At 33.6% G+C, this 24,266-nt stretch overlaps 1 pseudogene; it reads right to left on the reverse strand.

Annotated features, from left to right (window-relative positions):
- Positions 1–11,746: 11,746 nt before the first annotated feature.
- Positions 11,747–12,425, reverse strand: LOC141504288 (charged multivesicular body protein 3 pseudogene; annotated as a pseudogene).
- Positions 12,426–24,266: the final 11,841 nt, after the last annotated feature.

Below are 24,266 nucleotides of genomic sequence, written 5' to 3' on the forward strand. Positions count from 1 at the left end.
GGAATTAGATAGACAATGAATAAACAATACACGTACTCTTTGCAGATGATATGATGGTACACTTAGAGAATTCTAGAAAATCAAATAAAAACTACTTAAAACAACAGCTTTAGTAGATTTATAGGATATAGACAAAAAATCCATATACATCATCAGCATTATTATATATTACCAACAAAGTCCAAGGACAAGAGATAGAAAGAGAAATTCCATTTAAAGTAACTGTTGATAATGTAAAATATGTGAGAATCTACCTTCCAAGACAAACTCAGAAACTATATGAAAACAATTACAAAGCACTTTTTACACAAATAAAATCAGATCTAAATAATTGAACAAATGTCAATCGATCATGGTTAGGTTGTGTGAATATGATAAAAATGACAATTCTGCCTAAATTAGTTATTCAGTGCCATTCCAATCAAACTACTATAAAATTGTAAAAAAAAAATAGTAACAGATTTCATGTGGAGGAACAAAAGCTCAAGAATATCAAGAGAATTAATGAAAGAAAAGTAAAGTGGCTTAGCTTTAACAGATATAACATTATTTTAAAAATCAGCAAGCATCAAAACTGTTTGATACTGGTTAAGAACTAGAGTAGTGAATCATTGTATTGCCTTAAGTAGAAAATAGATAATAGTAAAAGTTGATTGTAATCTACTGTTTGATAAAGCCAAAGATTCCAATTTGTGGGATAAGAACTCATTCTTTAACAAAAACTGCTGGGAAAACTGGAAAATTGCATGGCAGAAACTAGGCATAGACCAACATTCACACCCTGCATCAAGATAAGGTCAAAATAATGTATAGGATTTAGAAATTAAAGGTGCACAAGCACTGGAATCAGAAGGACCTGAATTCAAATGTGGGCTCAGACACTAAATAATTACCTAGTTGTGTGACCTTGGGCAAGTCACTTAATCCCATTGCCTTGCCAAAAAATCTAAAAAGTAAAAGAAAATACAATAAAATAGAAAAAAAATGTGATACCATAAGTCACTTAGGAGAATAAGGAATAGTTTATCTGTCAGATCTATGGAAAGGGCAGCAATTTATGATCAAAGAAGAGACAGAGAAAATTATAAAATGCAAAACAGGTAATTTTGATTTAATTAAATTAAAAAGGTTTTGCACAAAGAAAATCAATGAAACTAAGATTTTTAAAAATGCAGTAATTTGGGAAACTATGTTTACAGCTAGTGCTTCTAATAATTACTCTAGATAGCTTTAATTTCTTCATTTGAGAACCACCTGCTCATATCCTTTGACCATTTATTATTTGGAAAATGACTTGTATTTCTATAAAATACAGTGAGAATGGAGGCAAATTTATAGAAATGCAAGTCATTCTCCAAATAATAAATGGTCAAAGGATATGAGCAGGTGGTTCTCAAATGAAGAAATTAAAGCTATCTAGAGTAATTATTAGAAGCACTAGCTGTAAACATAGTTTCCCAAATTACTGCATTTTTAAAAATCTTAGTTTCATTGATTTTCTTTGTGCAATAAAATACAATAAAATAGAAAAAAAAATGTGATACCATAAGTCAGTTAGGAGAATAAGGAATAGTTTATCTGTCAGATCTATGGAAAGGGCAGCAATTTATGATCAAAGAAGAGACAGAGAAAATTATAAAATGCAAAACAGGTAATTTTGATTTAATTAAATTAAAAAGGTTTTGCACAAAGAAAATCAATGAAACTAAGATTTTTAAAAACCTCACTCTTATCAGATTGAACAATATGACAAAAAAGGGAAAATGATCAGTGTTGGAGGGATTATGGAAAAAACTGGGAGTTGCTAGAGTTGTAAACTGGTCTCACCTTTTTGGAGAGCAATTTGTAACTGCCCAAAAGGCAGCAAAACTGAGTATACCCTTTGAACCAGCATTACCACTACTAGATCTGTATCTCAAAGAGATCATAAGAAAGGGTAAATCAGGGGCAACTAGGTGGCGCAGTGAATAGAGCACCGGCCCAGGAGTCAGGAGGACCTGAGTTCAAATCCAGCCTCAAACATTTAATAATTACCTAGCTGTGTGGCCTTGGCCAAGCCACTTAACCCCATTGCTTGCAAAAACCTAAAAAAAAAACTTGGGAAAAAAAGCGTAAAACATTCATATGTACATAGATATTTATAGTAGCTCTTTTCGAAGTGACAGAATTGGAAATTAAAGTGTGCCCATCAATTGGAGAATGGTTGAGCAAATCATAGTAGCAGAATGTGAGAGAGTACTTTTATTCTGGTAAAAATCATAAGGGGAAGGACATCCCTAAAGCCTTGAAATACTTGCATGAACAGATGTGAATGAAGTTAGCAGAATCAGAAGAACATTTTATATATTAAAATCAACATTTTGTGTTACGATCAACTATGATGGACTTGCTCATCTCAGCAGTATAATAATCAAAGACAATTATAAAGGACTTCTGATGAAAAATGCCATCCACATCTAAAGAAGGAACTATAAAATCTCAATGTAGACCAATGCTTACATTTCTCAATTTTAAAAATTTGTTTTATGTTATATTGTTTTTTTCCTTTCATGGTTTTCTTTTCCCTCTTTGTTCTGATTCTTCTTTCACAATATGATTAATACGGAAATAGGTTTAGCATAGCTCTAGATGTATAACCTATATTAGATTGCTTTCTGTCAGGGAGATGGGGGAGGGAAAAGAGAGAAGGAGAAAAATGTGAAACTAAACTTTTCAAAAAAATCATTGCAGGAAACTATTTTTGCATGTACTTGCAAAAAAATTTAAAAAGAAATAACTTAGAAGACTTGTCATTTGATGTATAGAAACTCAGTATTGATATTAATTCATTGTACAAATTATCTTTTAGCAAAAAGCACTTTCCTTGATTATCTCTCTTTTAATTAGGATAGTTTTGGTTTTTTCTTTGTCTAAGATCTCTATTGTTAACCTTGCTTGTTTTACTTCAGCTAAAGCATAAAATATTCTTCTCCAATCCCTTCTTTTAACACTATATGTGTCTTTATATTTTTGATGTTATGATAAGCAACACTTTCTAGAATATGGTTTCTAAACCATTCTGTTTTCTTCTGCAATTTTATGAGTAAATTCATCTCATTCACTTTCACTATTATTATTAATAAATGTGTATTTCCCTCTATATTATCCAATTAAATTTATTTAACTTTTCTTCCTGTCCCCTCCTCATGAGTCTGTTTTGCTTCTAATCACTGCCTTTCTTAACCTACTTTCTCTCTTATCTCCATCACCTTTTTTCTTAACTGCTTTCTCTCCTACTTCCCTGATGAGTAAAATAAAATTCATTACCTAGTCCTTTGTTTATAACCAATGTTTGTCATTCATTTTCTTTTTTTGCCATTTTTAAAAATTTATTTTCATCCATTTGTACAAGCATATTTCCAAGTTACAAAATTTCCCCCCCTCCCCTCATCAGGGAATAGTTAGGTTAGCATTTTACATACATATTTTATTAAATATATTCACAAATTAGTAATTTTTGGCATGAGAAATTAGGATTAATGGAAAGAAATACATAAGATAATTTTTATAAAGTGCTCATCAGATTTGGTAGGGATGTTCTTTGATGTGTGTTTTGTTTTATTTTATTTTTCTTCCTCTACTTGGGGATAATATAGTCCATAACTAGTCAAATACAGTTGTCCTAGCCCTCTGGACTGTTGAGAGGAATTGCTTCCATCAAAGTTGTTCATCTCATAATATGCATGTGTAAATTGTTCTCTTGGCTGTACTCCTTTTGCTCAGCATCAGATCCTCTAAATCATTCCATGCTTCTCTAGAGTCCGACCATTTATATTGTTCTTATAGAACAATAATATTCCATAGTATTCATGTACCATAACTTGTTTAGCCATTCTCCAATTGATGGGCATTCCTTCAATTTCCAATTCTTTGCCACTACAAAAAGAGCTGTTATGAATATTTTGGAACTTGTAAGACTTTTCCCACATTTTATAATTTCTTCTGAATAAAATCCTAAAATTGGAATTGCACAGTCAAAGGGTATGAACACTTTTATTGATCTTTGTACATAGTTCCATATTGTTCTCCAGAAAGGTTGGATCAGTTCACAAATCCACCAGGAATGGATCAGTGTCCCAATTCTCCCATCTCTCCAACATTGATCATCTTCCCTTTTTTTCATCTGGGTTAATCTAATAGATGTGAGATGATACCTCATTGTTGTTTTAATTTGCATTTCTCTAATCAATAAAGATTTGGAGCATTTTTTCATATAATTAAATATAACTTTAATTTCTTGATTAGAAAACTGTTCATATCCTTTGACCATTTATCAATTTGGGAATGACTTCTGATCTTATAAATTTGATACAATTCTCTATATGTTTTAGAAATGAGACCTTTATCAGAACTCCTGGTTGTGAAGATTGTTTTCCAGCTTTCTGCTTTTCTTCTAATTTTGGAAGCATTGATTTTATTAGTGCAAAAACTTTTTTAATTTGTTATAGTCAAAATCATTCATTCTGCAGTTATAATGTGCTCTGATTCTTCTTTGGTCATAAATTTATCCCTTTTCCATAGATCACATAGACACAGTATTTTTTGGTCTATTAATTTATCTATGGTATTGCTCTTTATGTCTAACTCCTGTACCAAATTTGACCTTATTTTATTATAGGGTCTGAGATGTGGATCCATGCCTAGTTTTTGCCATACAATTTTCCAGTTTTCCCAGTAATTTTTATCAAATAGTGAGTTTTTAATCCTAGAAGCTAATGTCTTTGGGTTTGTAAATTGGTAGAATGCTGTAGTCATTTATTGCAGTCTCTTTTGAAACTATCCTAATCCACTGATCCATTAATGTATTTCTTAACCAGTACCAGGTAGTTTTGATCACTGTTGCTTTATAATGTAGTTTTAGATCTGGTAGAGCTAGGCCACCTTCCTTTACATTTTTTTCATCAGTTCCCTTGCTCTTCTTTCCCTTTTTTGGTTCCAGATGAATTTTGTTACAATTTTTTTTAGCTCAGTAAAGTAGCTATTTGGTAGTTTGATTAGCATGGCACTGAATAAGCAATTTCAGTAGAATTGTCATTTTTATTATATTAGCTCAATCTAATCATAAACTTTTGACATTTTTCCAGTTATTTAGATTTGACTTTTTTTGGGTGAAGAGAACTTTATAATTGTGCTCATACAGTTTCTGGGTGAGTCTTGGGAGGTAGATTCCCAAGTATTTAAAGTTTTCTACAGTTATTTTAAATGGTTATCTCTTGTTCTTGGGCTTTGTTGTTTACATATGGAAATGCTAATTATTTATGTGGGTTTATTTTATATCCTACTGTTTTGCTGAATTTATTAATTGTTTCATAGAGTTTTTTTAAGATGATTTTCTCAGCTTCTCTATGTATACCATCATATCATCTGCATAGAATGAAAGTTTTGCTTCCTCATTGCCAATTCTGATTCCTTCAATTTCTTTTTCTTCTCTTAATACTACTACTAGCATTTCCAATACTATATTTAATAGTAATGGTGATAATGGAGATCCTTGTTTCACCCCTGAATTTGCTGGAAATGCTCTGTGTTTATTCCCATTAAATATAATATTTTTTGATGGTTTTAGATCGATATTATTTATTATTTTAAGGGAAAATCCATTTATTCCTAAACTTTCTAGTGTTTTTAATAGGAATGGATATTGTATTTTTCAAAGGCATTTTCAGCATCTATTGAGATAATCCTATGATTTCTGTTGATTTTAATATTGATATGTTTAACAATGTTGTCTTGAACCATCCCTGCCTGACTGGTATAAATCCAACCTGATCATGGTATATTATCCTGGTAAGAACTTTCTGTAGTCTCAATGCTAAAATTTTATTTGAGTTTTTGCATCAATATTCATTAGGGAGAATGGTTGATAATTTTCTTTGTCTGTTTTAGTTCTGGCAGGTTTAGGTGTCAGAGTTAAGAAGAACTCCTTCCTCTCCTATTTTTAAAATTGTTTATGTAGAATATGAATTAATTGTTCCTTAAATGTTTGGGACAATTCACTTGTAAGTCCATCTGGACCTGGAGACTTTTTCTTAGGGAGTTTATTGATGGTTTCTTCAATTTCTTTTTCTGAAATGGGGTCATTTAATTAATTTATTTAGTCTTCTGTTAATCTGGGCAGTTTGTACTTTTGTAAATATTCATTCATTTCACTCATATTGTTTCATTTATTGGCATATAGTTTGACAAAGTAGCTCTGAATTATCTCTTTAATTTTTTCCTCATTGGTGGTTAGTTCCCCCTTTTTCATTGTTGAAACTGGTAATTTGATTATCTTCTTTTTTTAAAATCAGATTAACCAGAGGATTGTCTATTTTATTAGCTTTTTCATAAAACCAACTCTTAGTTTTATTTATGAGATCAATGGTTTTCTTATATTCCATTTCATTAATCTCTCCCTGGATTTTCAGAATTTCTAATTTGGAATGTAATTGGGGTTGTTCAATTTGGTTTTTCCTAGGCTTTTTAGTTGCATACCCAATTCATCGATCTCCTCTTTCTCTATTTTATTCATATAGTCATTTAGAGATATAAAGTTTTCCTCAAAATTGCCTTGGCTGCATCCTATAAATCTTGATATGTTGTCTCATTATCATCATTTTCTTGTATGTAATTATTGATTATTTCTATTACTTGCTGTTTGATCCACCCATTATTTAAGATAAAGTTATTTGATTTCCAATTAGTTCTTGGTTTATCTTTCCCTGATCTTTTATTATATGTAAATTTTATTGCATTGTAGTCTTCGAAGTGTGTATTTATTATTTCTGACTTTCTGCATTTGATTTTAAGCTTTTTTGCCCTAGTACATGGTCAGTTTTGGTGAAGGTGCCATGTGCTGCAGAGAAAACAGTCTATTCTTTTCTATCCCCATTAAATTTTTCTCCAGAGGTCTATCAGATCTAAGTTTTCTAAGATTTCGTTCACCTTCTTAACTTCTTTCTTGTTTATTTTGTTGTTAGATTTATCTAGTTCTGAGAGAGGCACATTGAGGTCTCCCATTATTAAAGTTTTGCTGTCTCCTTGTAATTTCCTCAGCTTTTCCTTTAGGAATCTGGATGCTATACCACTAGGTGCATACATGTTTAGTAAGGATATAGCTTCATTTCCAATGGTGCCTTTTAAGAAGATGTAGTTTTCTTTCTTATCCCTTTTAATGAGATTGATTTTTGCTTTTACTTTGTCTGAAATTAGGATTGCCACCCCAATTTTTTTTTTACTTCCAGTGAGACATAATACATTTTACTCTAGTCTTTTATCTTTACCCTGTGTGTCTCTCTACTACAAATGTGTTTCTTGGAAACAACATATTGTTGGATTCTTGCTTTTAATCCATTCAGCTATCTGCTTCCATTTTATGGGACAGTTCATCCCATTCACATTTACAGTTAAGATTACTAATTCTGTATTTCCTTCTATGCTCTTTTTCCACTTATATTTATTTCTTTTCTTTTCTCTTATTCCTCCTCACCAAAATTTTCTACCTTTCCCTTTTGGCTTTTGTTTTAGAAATTTAACTTTATGTTTTTTCTCATTCATACCTTCCCTTCCCTTTTATCAGTCCCTTCTTCCCTTATCTTTCCCTTTTCTAGTCCCTCCCTTCCCAATAGTTTAGTTCCCAGATGGGAATGTAATTTATTCCCTCACTGAGCTAAATGTATTGAATAGATTTTACTCAGCATTCACATTCTCCCTTCTTTCAAGTGCAAACAATTCTGAGAGTCATATTATTTCTTGCACTATTTGTGGCCCTCCCTCCAGTCTTATTTTCTTTCACACTTTACCTCCCCCCCTCCCCATCCAAGGTACTTAACAGCTTGTTAAGTGAAGAAAGTCTCATTGTCTCTTCCACTTTACCACCCCTCCCCACCCAGGGTTCTTAACCTCTTGTTAAGGGAAGCAGGGACACTGATCTAATTAACTATAATTCATTTGGTAGTTCATTGACAACTTTACAAATTATTGTAAGTAGGGGTAGCTAGGGGATGCAGTGGATAAAGCACTGGCCCTGAAGTCAGCAGTACCTGAATTCAAATCTGGCCTCAGACACTTAATAATGACCTAGAGGTGTGGCCTTGGGGAAATCACTTAACCCCATTGCCTTGCAAAAACTAAAAAAAAATTATTTCAAGTAACAGAGACACTGTCTCAGGTCCTTACAGTTTATGATGCCCTCATTAGACAAGGTGCTAAGCACCTTGTGATTAAATTGAGTCAAAGTATAAAGAGAAGCTTAAGTTAAAGTTAACACTCCTACTTTTTTTCAGGACTTTTTGTCTCCCATATCCTTTAATTTTATTCTCTTTGATTGTATTCTACCCTCTAATTTTCCTTAGAGAAGTAAAGTTCTAAAGAATTAGAATAGTTATATCTTCCCTTGTAAGGGCCAACATTTATTTAAAAGAATTTTGTTTTTTCAGTCCCCTTTTTCATTTACCATTTTTATGTAACTCTTCAGTCATGTATTTGGCGATTGAATTCTCTGTTCAGTTCTGGTCTTTGTGTCAGGATTTCTGGAAATCCTGTATTTCACTGAACATCCCTTTTTGCCCCTGACAGTATATGCTGAATTTTGCAGAATAGTACATTCTGGGTTGTAATCCCAGGTCCTTAGCTCTTTGAAATATGTTATTTTAGTTCTTCTGATCTTTCAGTGTTGAGGCTTATAAGTTCTGTGTTAGTCTGATTGTGTTCCCTTTGTATTTGAATTGTTTTCTTTTTGCTACTTGCAATAGTCTCTCTTTTATTTGAGGGTTTTTGAATTTGGCTATTACAAACCTTGGAGTTTTTATTCTGGGGTTTCTTTCAGGAGGGGTTCTGTGGATTCTTCCAATTGTTCTATTGTTATATTAATCTAGTAGATTGGGGCAGTTTTCCCTTCTAATTTCCTGCATGATTATTTCCAGGTTCTTTTGTTGGTTCAGGCTTTCTAGTAGTCCAAGGATTCATAGATTGTCTCTCCTGAATCAGTTTTCCAGGTCATTCATTTTTCCCTAGAAGGTACTTTACATTTTTTTCAATTTTTTTCAACCTTTTAATTTTGTTTGATGAACTCTTATAGTCTTGTAAATTCATTAGTTTCTAAGTGTTCAGTTCTAACTTTTAGGATTTTATTTTTTTCAATTATCTTCTGTCTTTCCTTTTCCAGCTGATTATTTTTATTTTTAATGGAGCTGATTTCTTTGGTTAACTTGTCACAATTTTCCTGCATGACTTCCATTTCTTTTTCCATTCTTTTTCTTCCTCTCTTTTTTGGTTCTTAAATTATTTTTTAAGCTCTTCAATGAGCTTTTGTATTAGAGTCCAGTTTATAGACTGTTTTGATGCTTCTTCTGTGAGTGATTTTTTAACAGCTTTCTTCTTCAGACATGGCATTATTGGCATCTTTATCTGTGAAATAGTTTTCTATTGTGAGCATTCTTTTAGCTTTTTTATTCATTTTTGTTGTTGTAGTTCTGTTCCTGGGGTATATGGAATATTGATCCAAGCTTTTACTTTGCTGGGGCTAGGGTCTGATCCCTGGCTCTTTGTTGGCCAAGATGTTACCTATGCAGTCCAGGCCTTGCCTTTGCAGAGATTTGTTTCCTCCTTTATGTCCAGGTTCTGACTTGAGAGAGGATTGTTCTTGATTCAGTCCTGTCTTTCACTCTGGTGTTTTCAGGGTTCAGACTTTGGGATTGGAATCCTCCCTGCTGGCTTGCTATCTAGCTGCTGGGACCTCCCTCTGCTGCTGTTAAGCTGGGGGACCTGGATTGCACTGTGGCTAAAAGTCTTCTGCTGGCTTTCCCTGCTCTCCAGTCTCCTGGATTTTACTTCCTCTCCCCCCCCCCCAAAGACAGACCTTCTCTGGAAATCCTCTAAGATATCTACAATTGAAAACTTCTTTGAATCTTCTCTTTTTCTTGGTGGGATCTGTAGTTTGATTGTCAGAGTAGTGGTTTCATTTATCTTTGGCAGGGAAAGGCTCTGGGAGCAGGTTAGCTTCATTCTTGGCTCTTCCCCAGAATTCCTCCATCATTCATTTTTAAAGAACATCACAACATCAGGGAAGTCATGCCAGGAGAAATGGATTTAAGTGAAGGGTATTGTGCTAGGTCATCATTCACACTTTTTCCTTCAAAGCCCTGGATGTGAGGCAATCAAGGTTAAGTGACTTATCCAAGGTCACACAACTAGTAAGAGTCAAGCATCTAAGGCTGGATTTGAACTCCTGTCTGTCTATTGTGACTCTAAGACCAGTTCTCTAACCACTGCATCACCTAGCTACCCTATTTGTTTATAATTATTCTTCCCTTTTACCAGTTCAGATGAGAGATTCTCTCCTTCCTCCCCTTTTCTGTTTATACTATAAATACCCTAAGAATCTCATTTATGTGAGTTAATTTTCCCAATTCTCTTTCTCCCATTCCATTCCTCTTTCTTGCCCTTTCATTTTTCCTTTGAAAATTCCAATACAGTATAATTACAGTCATGACCTCTAAGTTTTTTCCCCCTCTAACAGCTTTAATGATTATAAAATTTTAGAACTTATATATCTCATCTGCCCATTTAGGGATATAAATAATTTCTTTGTTTAGTCTATCATGATTTCTCATTCATTTTTACTTTTTTATACCTGAGTCTCATGCTTTAATGTCAAATTATCTATTATGCTCTGGTCTTAGGAAATGCTTGAAAGTTCTCTGTTTCATTAAATGATCATTTTCCAATGGTAAGATTATACTCAGTTTTGCTAGATAGATTATTCTTGGTTGTAATACTATCATATTCTAAACCCTCCATTCCTATAGAGTGAAACTTGATAAATCTTCTGTGATCCTGACCACAACTCTATGGTATTTTAATTCTGTCCTTTTGGCCACTTGTACCATTTTTCCTTAACATGGGAGTTCTAGACTTTGTTTATCATAATCCTGGGAATATTCATTTGTGAATTTGGGATCAACTTTCAGAAGGTCACCAGTGGATTCCTTTGAATCCTAATTTTTCCTATGGTTCTAAATTATTTGGGCAGTTTGCTTTATATTTTCTTAAAATATTATGTCCAGGCCCTTTTATATGTAACTCAAGATTTTCAGGAAACCCAGTGATTCTTAAATTGTCTCACCTCAACATATTTTCCAGGTTAGTTTTTTTTTTTTTTATCCTAAGAGATATTTCACATTTTCTTATATCTTATATAATCTTTTCACTTCATTTCATTGTTTTTTGATGTCTCATGGATTCATTAGCTTCCACTTTGCCAATTCTAATTTTTGAAATAGCAGAAACTAATCAAAATCCATTTATGGTGGGGGGGTTTTCAGAAAACCAAATAGATAACAGAGTATTTAAAAGTGCTTTATAAGAAGACCGTACTTTCTTCATGGGATTTTTCTCCATTCTGAACAACTCTTTTAATTCTGTAAATTATGCACTGTTATCTCAGGTAAATTATTCCATTTCTAACACCTGTTATAGCCTCACCTCCTCTGTAGGGTTTTCAGCAGAAATCAGCAACAATACCAGCAACAGAAATGCAACAATAAAATTTGTAGGAGATAGGTAAAAAGTTGTACATTTTAGTCAGTCTACCAGTTTAGTCAGTTCACCAGATTACCAAACAAAAGCTATTCACTGCTTACAAATAGTCATACCCATCTTTGTAGAATGGCAAATTGGAACTGCATGACTTCAGAATCATCTTCCTCCTCCTCAGCAGTAGCAAGTGTCACCCTACAGGCTCGAACTCTAGAAAAATATTCATAATTTTACTGTCTGTTTTGAGTAAGGCCCCTAATGTAATCTCAAAGTGAACTTTGTCACCATTTCTGCTCCTTCCTCCAGTTCTTCCTGATTACCCATACTTTCAAAAGTGTCTTCTAACATCTTCTCTGTGGTTACTGCCATCATTATCTCTTTGGACAGCTCCTTTAGAGTTGTCTAGATCTTTGGGATCTTCACTAGGCCTTGCATGACTCTCAGCACTTCTGTGCTTTTCTGCAAGGAGTCAGTCATTCAAAGGACAGTCAATTGGTTTTTTGCATCCATGAGAGCAGAATTCATACTTCTCTTTGATGAATACAGTTTGTTCATAACCTTCCTTAACATTATTATCTCCTTGTCTAAAATAGTACACATACTTCTGACCTTTTTTGATACATCCTTCACTTTTTCTTGTTCCATATGGATTTCTTCTATTTTCCTATCAACAATGTTCATTTCTTTCCTGATCTTCAGTGATAATTCATTGACCAGCTCCTTAGGTTTTTCTTGTGTCTTTTCAAAATGTCCCATTGTATTGCCTTATATTGCCTATTCTAATTTTAAGTATTTTGAGGTCTCTTTTTTTAGTCAACATTATCAAATGTTTATGTTGGTGAATAATTGCATTCCCCTAGTAGTCTCTGATAATTTTCTCTGTTTCTTTGTGATTCATATCTATTTCCCACCTCCTAATTTTTTACTTAGGTTAAAGATTTCCTTTCGCTTCATTCTGGTTCAATTAGCTATGGTTTACCAATCCTAACAGCATTTTCAAATACACAGTTCTTTATTTTATTTCTTGATTCTTTTTTTCTTGGAATTTTGATAATTTCTCATCAGTTTAGTGGTTTCTTATGTTATGTAAATTGACCTACATGCATCACACATAAATAACTGAGATGCTTAAGTTGAAATAGATGCTAATTATGCTGTGTTTTTTCCAATTTTTTAATTTCAAAATTAACTAATTAATTTTCTCTTTTACTGTTTTTGTTAATACAAGAATTCATGGATGTAAATTTACCTCTGAAATACACTTAACTTCATCTAATGGATTATATATTTTATTGTTATTGCATAATCTTTACTAAAGTTCTTTATGTTTCCATAATTTTATCTTTGACTCAAAACTATACATAGGGTATCATGCCTTTACCTAAGGGTAATCTACCCAAAGGAATGCATATTTTGATCCCTGAAACCTCACAAAATATTTTTGGGTTTATGGGCTAGATTTCTATCTTAAGGATCATGCCTTAAACCCAAATCACGCTGGTTCTCATTGATTCATTAACAATAGATTCCAGCCCAAATCGTACTTGATCATTATTTGGGTCCTGATAGTTCAGAGTGAGTGTAACCAGCAATTATTTCTGTTTTGCTAAGGTCATTCTTTTCCTTATTTCTTACCTAACCTTTACCACTGAATGGAAATTGCCTCCATCAAACTGAAACCTTAGAAAAGATCTCTCTTAAAATGTTAAGGTCACCCACTGCATTGGGGCCATCTCCAGTCATCCTGATCCACATCTGGTCAATGGACCCAGATGGCTCTGGAGAAGAGAGTGAGGCTGTTGACTTTGCAAAGCCCTGCCTCATTGAAATCTAATTCACTTGCCAGTCATGGCATCTTCTTCCTGACATGATCCTCTTCAAGAATGAAGGACAAATAACATCATTAAGTTCAATGTCAGACACTGTGCTAAGGACTGGAAGTGTGAAAAAAGACAAAAATCAGTTCCTGTTCTCAAGTAGCTTATAGTCAAATGAGGGAGACAGTGTCTGTGTGTGTGTGTGTGTGTGTGTGTGTGTGTGTGTGTGTGTGTGTGTGTGTTATGAATTAGAGGTAATCAATTGAAAGAAGGCAATATTATTCAAGGAAATATTTCTTCTTGTAAAAAGTGGGAATTTTTCTTGGAAATGAAAAAAAACCAAGCAACCAGCAAACAGAAATGGGGAGACAGTGTGACTCCTTTCAATCATATAGTTTTTTCCCCTATGAATTGTTAGGTCATTCTCCTTTGAGGAATAATGGATTTCATTGACAGGGTCCTATAATGTTCCATGACACTCACAAGTAAGAGCAGCTAGAAAACTTCACCATCTTCAGGGAATCTCTCTTCCATTTGAATCCTGTACAAGAAAACCTCCATAATGGTGTGGTGAACACCAATGATGACCAGGTAGCTCTATTTTATGCTTATTTCATGATCTCAAAAATCAGAGCATCACTGAAAAGAGTTATATCCATGCATGTATTTATCAGGGAGCCTTCCATGATTTTAGCATTTTCAAGAAAGATTTCCTGTTAGAGTCTTTAAGAATTATTTTGGTCTATTGAGTCAAATGCTTTATCATCTATAGCAGTAAATAGTAGGACCTTGAATTTTCTGCACTTTTATGTATTTACACCTGGAAAATATCATTTTCAAAAGCCCAGCCCTTACCTTCATTTTCAACAAGAAAAACCTTGGTTAAAAAATTATTAATCTAATAAAAAAAATTGAACAAATAGGAGAAAGTAGATTTTTAGATTGTTACTGTGGATTCACAAGCACCATTTTGTGGAAATTATATCATTTGGGATTTTTTTCCCATTCTTTTTGGTGTCTTCTCTAAAAGATATGCCAAGTCATCACTATGCTTTTTAAACCTTGTCTAAAATATTTTGTTCAATCATTCTCAGATTTGTCTTATGCAAATTGACCTATATACATCATACATAAATAACTGAGATGCTTAAGTTGAAATAGATGCTAATTATGCTAATACATAAATGCTGATGATGGGGATAGGTTGCTATTGAAGCAAAAATAAAATTTCTATTTTACCCTTTCCATTCCTACCTTCCTCCCAGTTTCACCAATGAATTGCGTTGAAAATAAATGGTTTAGTTGAATCTGAATCTAATGTTTCTATATATTTTACTTATTTTACAATTGAAGTTTTTGCTTCCTTCCATCATTTAAGAGTATTAGCTGTTCAAATCTTCTTTTAAAATAAGTTTTAATGCTGTCTTCTGTTTCTTACATCATCATAGCTACCCCAAATATTTCTTCCTTTCCTCCTCCTAGAGTTATTGCATGCAACAAAAAGTATTTTTAGAGTGGAATAAAATCAGAATAACTAATTGAGAGACTGAAAAAGTTCAAAATCATATGCATTGTGTAATACCTATGAATTTCTCACCTCCATGAATGAGTGTGTTGGAGATGTCTATTCATAGTTCTCCTTTTGAGTCATGCTTGTTTTTATAAATCTATTATTCAATTTTTATCTTTTGATATGTGGTTCTCTTCATTTATGTTGTTGACATTTTTGTGCATTTTTAAGTTCTGTTTATTTTATCTATCAATTCATGTATATCTTTATACATTTCTCTGCACATATCACATATATAACTTATTACAGCACAGCAAAATTATATTAAATTTATGTAATATTGTTTGTTTCACTATTCCCTAGCGAATGGCCATCCACTTTGTTTCAAAGCTTTGCCATCACAAAAAGTGCTGCTATGTATTGATGTCTATCAAAACTTTTTGCTTATTGATAGCTTTCTTGGGAAATAAGCCCAGAAATGGAGTCTCTGGTTCTCTAATTCATATAGACATCTTAGCTACTTTATTTTGCCAATATCTATTCTGCTATTGTTTTGCTAACACTATTCTGACACTTCCTCTGGATATAAAAGTGATCCTGCATTCTCAAAACTATGCCAATGGAGCACACTTTCTGTTAATACTTTGGGTATGGTCCAGTAACAGAGACTGTGTCTGGCATTGATGATCATTCAAATTAGAGAGATTCCTTACCAGGTGGGTTCAAGGTGATGATATTTTCAGTTATAGTAATTTTTAAACTCTAGTTGCTATTTTAGTTATAAAGAACTTCTGATCTTCACTGGAGGAGGGAGAGGTCAGAATTGGTTAAATTACACACCTTTGAAGTATTGGAGGAAGTATAAAATTTACATTGAATCTCTGAATAATTTTAGAGTTTGCCCAGTCTTTATTTTTGTTGACTGTTCATAGGTGATTTACATATCAAAAGTCTTTGGACAGACCTGGTTTTCTATAACTTGAAGTTCCACTTCAGGATTGATTTGCATATCAAAAGTTTGCTTTCTTCTGAAGAAGTTATTAGAAGAGATATAAAGTTTCAAATGTACATTTTCTGCCTTTAAATATCATGCTTGGTTTAGTTGAGTAGTAGACCTTAGAATGGAGTCTAATTTCCCTTATTTTTCCATCCATCATATTCCACTGTTTCCTATTGTTACTCATTTCAGATGAATAATTCTGAGATATTAGAGTTGATATCACTTGATAAATGATGTTTTTCTTCTCAACTGCTTTTAAAATCATCTTTTTCTTGGTCTAACCCTGAAGTTATATGACAATATTTTTGGAGGAGTTGAATCTCACATTCATTCCTGTTGTCATCTAGTAGACTGAGTTAAGCAATTGTTTGTTGCTTGATCTCCACAATTCTGGGAAAGGTTCTTGAAATACAATTATGCAGACATTTGCTTTCTTCACATTTGTCAAGAATTCTGGTGACTCAAATAATCTCCATGTACTCTGTCCTCTACTTCTATCATCTTGCTTTACTGATTATTCTATAACTTCTTCATTTTATCTTTAAGTAAAACAATTCTACTTATTATTTATGTTTTAGTTAAATTTTTCTCAGATAGCTCCATGATATGTATTTTCATTATCAATTTATCTTGTTTAAAAATGAATTAAGGTGAGAAGTCCCTTTATCAATGTCAGATAAGGTTTTACCAATATCAGTTCTTCCTTCATTTCCTTAGAATGTTCATAATATAATTTAATGCTTTGATCAATTATAATCTGATATGTTGATTTATTTGATTCTACTTATGAATATTGCAAATTTGTTTCTACAGTTATTGTCATTATTCATATATTATTTTCTATCTAGTCTTTTCAGAGCCTTTCAGTCCATAAAATATGACTATGATGTTAAAGGCATTTTCCCCCATTTTCTCTTTTAGTAAGAGGTTTTGGAGAAGACCCCTGGTTTTGCAAAATGGAATACCTTCCATAGAACATCTGACCTATCGTTGAGAGATAGTCAAATTGCTGGTATGCCATTGCGGCTCCTGATTTTTTTCCTCTAGTCCTGATAGGGTGAGGTGGGAATGTTGTTGATAATTGTCACTGGAGTTGGAATAGTTACCCATTCTGTGGTCCATTAGAGGAGTAAAGATGAATAGCTCTACATCTTTTAGAACCCTCTTCCATACCTTATACCTTCCCTTCAACTTCTAACAAATATGGAATAGAATTCACCTCTCTGTCCTCAAAGTAAATGGCAGGTACAAGCATATGGTAGCAGGCAAAAATATCTGAACTTGTGTCCCTAAATGTTTTATTCTGCTTATCTTCTATATTCTCTGAAAACAGGCCACTGGCCATTTCTCCTCAGAAATGAATATTTCTGGTCTCAGAAGCTTCTCTATAAATCTGAGTGCTCTTGAATTAGGTACTGGTTATTAATAAGAGAATTATTTCTCAGAGACCAGTAGCATCATAGGGATTGTTCAACTGAAAGATTAAAGACAAAACCATGTGTAATTGCAAAAGAGCTTGAATAGCACAGATCTAAGATGTAAGTGAAATATCTATACCATAGTGTAATTGATCATTTGAAATGTTTTGTGCCTGCTATATTGATTAATGTTTGCCAGTGAGGTTTTGCTTCTTAGGAATTTCTGAGGTGGGAAAAAAATGTCCTGTATCTGATACCCACATTGAACACTGAGCACTTTTGAGAGGTTTCCTAGAAATTTAACGCTGGTGTAAGTTGGTGAGACAGAGTGAGAGAAAAATCTGAACAGATATATATATATATATATATATATATATATATATATATATATGTATATATATATATACATATATATATATATATTTATATGTATATATACCAGATTTTCTAGATTGGGTCTCCATTATCAATTATTCCTTTCCTTTTTTGAAAGATTTTGGGGGTAGAAGGGCTTCCAGGATTATTTTTCTTCTTCTCACATGTTTTTTATTTCTTGGGGGGGTAGTGTTTTTGCTCTTGTTTTTATAAAGGATGCTAGGAAAGATGGAGTCTTATGACATCTCATTCTGTTGTCTTGCCATAAATCCTAAATCTTCTTTCTCATCTTCCTATATTATAATTGCTCCCATCATGTACAATGAAAGTACAACCAACTCACACGCTATATTTTTTAAAAATTCAAATAAATTTTAATTCAAATAAAACTAAAATATTAAGAAAATTTAATTGATGCTTATTCTTATAATGCTCTCAATGATATTTTAATTCATATGCATGAATATTAATTATTTTTCATTGTTTTCTCACACTCCATATCTCATATTTACACATCTGGTGAGTAGGAATTTTCTTGGAAGAGAACATATCAAACAAAAGTAAGAAAGCACAAAATGCTTATAGCTAACATGCCTTGATGTTATCCGCGATCCTATCATGTGCTAACCGTTCTGCTAATTCAGATCATTTAGTTCAATCCAATAAACACTCATCATCTACAAGGTGAAAAACACTGTGCTATATGCTAGGATAAGGAAAGAATTGAACAGTCCCTATTTCAAACAACTTAATAACTCCATTGGGGCAACAAAACTTATATACCAATAAATATACACAAAGCAAATTATGTAACAAAAACATTTCAAAGGTGAGAAGTGCAAATAACTGGGGGAAATGAGGATTAGGAAAAGATCCATAAAGAAGATGACTTCTGAGTTGTACTTTGAAAGAAACTAAGAAATCTATGAGAAGGAAGTGATGAAAGGATATAACCTAGACATATAGAACCAATTGTTTCAATGCTATAGATGAAAGATATATTATGTGGGAAACATATACCAGTTTGACTACAACAGTATGCAAGTAAACTGTGTATTCTGTAATTGCAATGGCCAAGACTGTCCCCCCAAAAATATGAGGACTTCTTTAAAGAGGTGACAGATCATGGGAGTAGAATGTTGCATATGTCAGAACCCTCTTCCACACCTTATACCTTCCCTTCAACTTCTAACAAATGGGAAATGTTCTTGAAATACAATATGCAGACGCTTGCTTTCATTACATTTGCCAAGAATTCTGGCGACTCAAATATCTCCATGTACTCTTTGTTTTGTTGAGCTATTTCCTTTATTTCCTTGCTGTTATGTGGGATAATTTTTGAAGAGAGAATGGAAAGGAACCTATAGAGAAATAAAGTTTATTAAAAACAAATGTGGGATGCAGCCAAGATGTTAGAGTTTAGAAAGGGAATCATCTGATTTCACCCTGCTCAATTCCTCTCTAAACAATATTAAAATGATACCTAAAAATGAATTCTGGAGTGGAAGAACTAACAGAGGGACACAGTGAAATAATTTTTCAAGACAAGTTAGAAAGTCAGCAGGAAGGATTTCTATCACTAGGGCAAAAGCAGAGCATATTCTAGACTAGACCAATCCAGGAAAACTAGAAGCAAGGCCCCAAGCCTTTTCTTAAGACAGAAGTGAGGCCAGAGTCCTGGTGCAGACAAGAAGTTAGGCCATGAGGGTCCCAGAGCAAGCCAGCAATGAGGCTCTGTACCCCCGAACTAGACAGCCAGTTTGAGGGTCACACCTGGTACAAATCAGCAATTGGCTTTGGGGGGAGACTGGTTCTGTTGCAGGAGGTTCTGGAGTTCTCAATCTACAGACAGTAAGAGGGTCAGACAGATGCTCAAAAGGAAATTACAGGAGATCCTTTACTGATACTGGGTGGAGAACTCTAGGATATTGTCTATATATGGTTTTGAATCATAGACCCAGGTTAAGAAGGAGGGCTAATGCATGCAGAGACCCAGTATGTACTTATGAGCAATCACAGATCAGAGCAGAGGCCAGGAGAACGCTGATCACACCTCTCCCTAGATCATATCACTTTGAAAGAACTGAAACTTACAGTTTCCCCCACCTCCAGAACTATCCCTGAAGAAAGCAGTGTGAAAAACTCAAAGCTTGAGACAGTGCCCTCTACAAACAGAGCCAACTTTAAAATAAAGTTAAAAGTTAAGAAAAAAGCTCAGCAAAAAAGAACCTGACCATAGATGATTACTATGGTGACAGAGAAGATAAAAACACAAATTCAGAAAAAGATAATGAGCTCCCAGGATCTATTTGCAAAGTCTGAAGGGAAAATGTAAATTAATCTCATGCTAGAGAAGAATGCAAAAAGAAAATTTAAAAATCAAAAAAGAGGTAGAGAAAAATGGAGAAAGAAAATAAAGTGATGCAAGAAAGGGTCAACAGTTGGTAAAAAAGGCACAAAAATAATATTGAAAATACTCCTTAAAAATAGAAGAAACCAAATGGCAAAAGATGCACAAAAATCCACTGAAAAGAAGAATACCTTGAAAAAGCAGAATTGGTCAAATAGTAAAAGAGATTCAAAAATTCACTATGACAAGTACTTCTTTTTAAAAACTGGAAAATGCAAAAGAAGGAGAAAAAGATCAAGGAAGAAAAAAGTCTTTAAAATTAAAATTGGGCAAATATAAACTAATGACTCCATGAGATATCAAAAAAAACAATAAAATAAAATAAATGGAATGAAAAATAGAAGAGAATGTAATATATCTCATTGGAAAAATCTGATCTAGCAATAGATTTGAAGAGAGAAAATTTAAGAATTATTGGACTACTTGAAATCTGAAAAAGAACCTAGACAACATATTTCAAAAAAAATTATCAAAGAAATCTATCCTTATATATTAGAACCAGAGAGTAAAATAGAACTGGAAAGAGAAGAGATACCAAATAAACACTCCAAGAAATATTATAACTAAATTCAAAAGATCCCAGTTCAAGGAGAAAATATTGTCAATAGACAAAAATAATTCAAATATCATGGAGTCACAGTCAAAATCCCACACTTTAACAGTTTCTATATTAAAGGGTCAGAGGGCTTGGAATATGATACTCCAGATAGTAAAGGAACTAGGATTACAGTGAAGAATCACCTACCCAGCAAAACTGAGTATAATCCTTCAGAGGGAAAAATGAAGATTTAATAAAATAGAAAACTTTCAAGAATTCCTGATGAATAGGCAAGTCCTATATCAAATTGTGTGACATCCTAGATAGGGGAGTGGGGAGGAAGGGAGAAAATTTAGAACTCAGAAATTTCTTAAAAAGTTAAAACTTGGCCCCTCTCTCCCACCATGAGTGAGGTGTGCCATTTTGTTAAGGTATCTTAATAAAAACCATTTTAATCACTCTGGATTCTCAAGCCATTCATAACAATTTGGGTACTCATCTTGAGATACTAACGTAAATCTCTTTTCCTGGTATTTTCCAGGAACAACACAAGAAAATAATGCATGCAAATGGCTTGATTTCAAGTCCACTTTCTTGGTGTTCTTTGCTGGGGAAATATCTCAGAGATTCCTTGGGAAGATTGGCCAGGGTTTGGAGCCAAGAGTGATTAAAAATGTCTGGGAATAGAATTATGGTAAATGGGCAATTTCCAGGATTGCACTGATGGCCAGAATCCTAGACTGGCTGAGAAGTCCTCCAGGTGGGAGAATTATCCTGAAGGAGAGGCCAGAGGATGATAGGGTACCCTGAAGGAGGGGCATTTGGGTTCCCTCTACAGGAATTTCCCTAAAAATCTTAAAAGGGGAAGGTTGCCACCAGACTTGGGGGGAGGGCAAGAAAGCCACATGGCTACTACCTGGAAGTCAAGGAAACTGGAAGGAAGGAAGTCAATTGAATCCAGTGCTATGTGAGTGAGTTTGAATGCTCCCTCAGGACCATTTGTGTTTGTTCTATGTCCTGCCTGGTATAAGTGTCTGTTTTAGGCACTTCTGGGTCTGAGAACCTGCCTTAAGCTTTAACGGGGGAACTGAGAGTTGGGCCAAGGAATTTCAGAAGATGGGGGAGAAGGAAGTAGTTGTGCAGAGGCCCCCACATGGAAATCAGCCCCTCCCTCACTGAGTCAATGGTAGCTGTGCTGGTATGTAGAATTAAAGAAAAAAGGGGAGGGGAATTTTTTTTTAGGTTTTTCCAAGGCAAACAGGGTTGAGTGGCTTGCCCAAGGCCACACAGCTAGGAAATTATTAAGTGTCTAAGACCAGATTTGAACCCAGGTACTCCTGACTCCAGATCCAGTGCTTTATCCACTATGTCACCTATGTCACCGCCCCTAGGGAGGGGGATTTTTAAAGAGAAAAGCTGTGGTTTGGAGAAAGTTTAGAAGAGTTGAAGAGAGAAAGAACAATTAAGGGAAAGATTGAGAAGTTAGAGGAGGAAAGATTTCTTATCCCTAAAAAGTGTCAGGGAAAGATTCCTTGCTTTCTCCCTGGGTTGAACACATAGTGGTTTTGATCCCATCCATCATCTTGTTAGGACTTGAACACTAGACAGAGTTTTTCTAAGAGCCCCACCTACCTGGAGAGAGGGGTGGGGGAAACAGGAGACTTCAAGTACTTAAGCTTTAAAGGAAGAGACCCCTCCACAAGTGGGATATGTGATTGGAAAAGAAAGAAAAAATAAAATTCAGGGGTCAGGAGAAGCATTTATGGAAAAGAAATCATGTTTAATGAATATCTACAGGCCATGTGGCCTGAGTAATGACTCTCATTGTTTTTAAGGTTTCTGAACTAGAGTTTTTGGAAGCACTGAGGATTTTAATAGAGGGGAAATTAGTATTATAACATTCTGACAAAATTTATGCAGAATGAGAGGAATTAAATAACCTAGATTGTTAAATTAGTTTGAGATCATAAACTATTTTAACATTATTGTCACTACTGCAAAGAGTTAAGTGGTTTGAGATTTTAAATTTTACTGCAACATTTTTGGGTTAAAGAGACATGGTATTGTGTTACTAAAGAAGAGAAATACCTATGTTATCAGGGATGTTTACTCATTTCTCTTGGGGGGGGAAGCTCTAATTCATTTTAATGTTAAACCTGATAATGCTAACAATTATATTTTTATTTTGGATAGAGCTTTTCGAATGTGAGTGCTGGATTCTCTGATTAAGGTTCTCTAAAGTTTTTATCAAACTAAATTGTTGGGGAATTTAGTTGTTATTGATTGGGGTTTTAAATGTATCATATCTATGAGATGGGAAAGATTGTGGCATATTCATTTTGCTCTTTTCTAAGGGAAATGAGATGTTTGAAATAAGAATCTTATGATTAATGTATATTAACAATGTATGTTTAATTTTAAAGAAGTCAAGATTGTAAACTTCTCTCTTGGTAACTGCAGACAGCTGAGATGAGGGGGGCTCTGACTGATGCTGTAAGGTAACTTATTGATGAGTAAGATGTATTTATCAGTTATGTGATATTCTTTTGTAACTGCAAAGAGATTTGCAATATTTGCAATATTTAGTTATCTCTTGTGAATATTATTTAAATACTATATTGTCAAAGCCTGGGAATTAACATGTGATTGCTTTGAAAGAACAAGGGAAATAGCAAAAAGTATGACCCTTTCTAGGATAGATCTTTGGATTCGTTAACAATGTAATAATGGAAGGATTGCTTTATACAACCTAATAATTTGTGTGTTACTCTTATTGCTGTTCTGTATAATGAAATTAATGATACATGTTGGAAATTTAAATCCACCTATGATATTCTATTGGTTTTAAAGAATTCTGAAAAGTAATTCCTATGTTAGGCAGGCAGCTAGGTGGTACACAGGATGGAGTAGTAGGCCCTGGAGTCAAGAGCCCTGAGTTCAGATTGGACCTCAGACACTTAGAGATTACCAAACTGTGTGACCCTGGACAATTCACTTAACCCCCAATTGCCTTGACAAAACAAAAAGAACCATTTGTATGTAGGATGGATAGTAGCTAAACAAGTTTATCTATAGAAGTTTCTAGCTATATATCTGAGTTGGGAATATTTTGGATACATACATATATATATATATATATATATATATATATATATATATTTGTGTGTGTGTGTGTATATATATATATATATATATATATATATATATATATATATATATATATATATGTATGTATATATTCCAAATCTGTGGTTATTTGCTTCTAAGTAAAAGTACTATGTAATATGAGAAAAATTTAAACCCAAGCTAATTTGAAATTTTTCTGTGTAATCTCCTGGTCAAAGTAGATGCTTATTTGTTGTAAAATACAACAAGCTAGAAGGTTTCTCTAGTCAAGAGGAATCTGATACACCATCTTTATATAGAGATGGAGCAGATATTATTTCAGACAAAGGGATGTCACTAGTAAGAAATAGGAGATGAGGCCTGTAGGGCCAGTAATGGTTAGAATACCTGATTTTAGGCAAAGACTCATGAAGGATACTCAGAACTTTAGATACAGGTTTCATTAATTGGGACTCCATTAATACTGTAACTGGAATTTAGTGAATTATACTCACTGGAAGTTCTAATTAGGTAAAA

Source organism: Macrotis lagotis, chromosome 1 (assembly GCF_037893015.1).
Source record: "Macrotis lagotis isolate mMagLag1 chromosome 1, bilby.v1.9.chrom.fasta, whole genome shotgun sequence".
Lineage (NCBI taxonomy): Eukaryota > Metazoa > Chordata > Mammalia > Peramelemorphia > Peramelidae > Macrotis > Macrotis lagotis.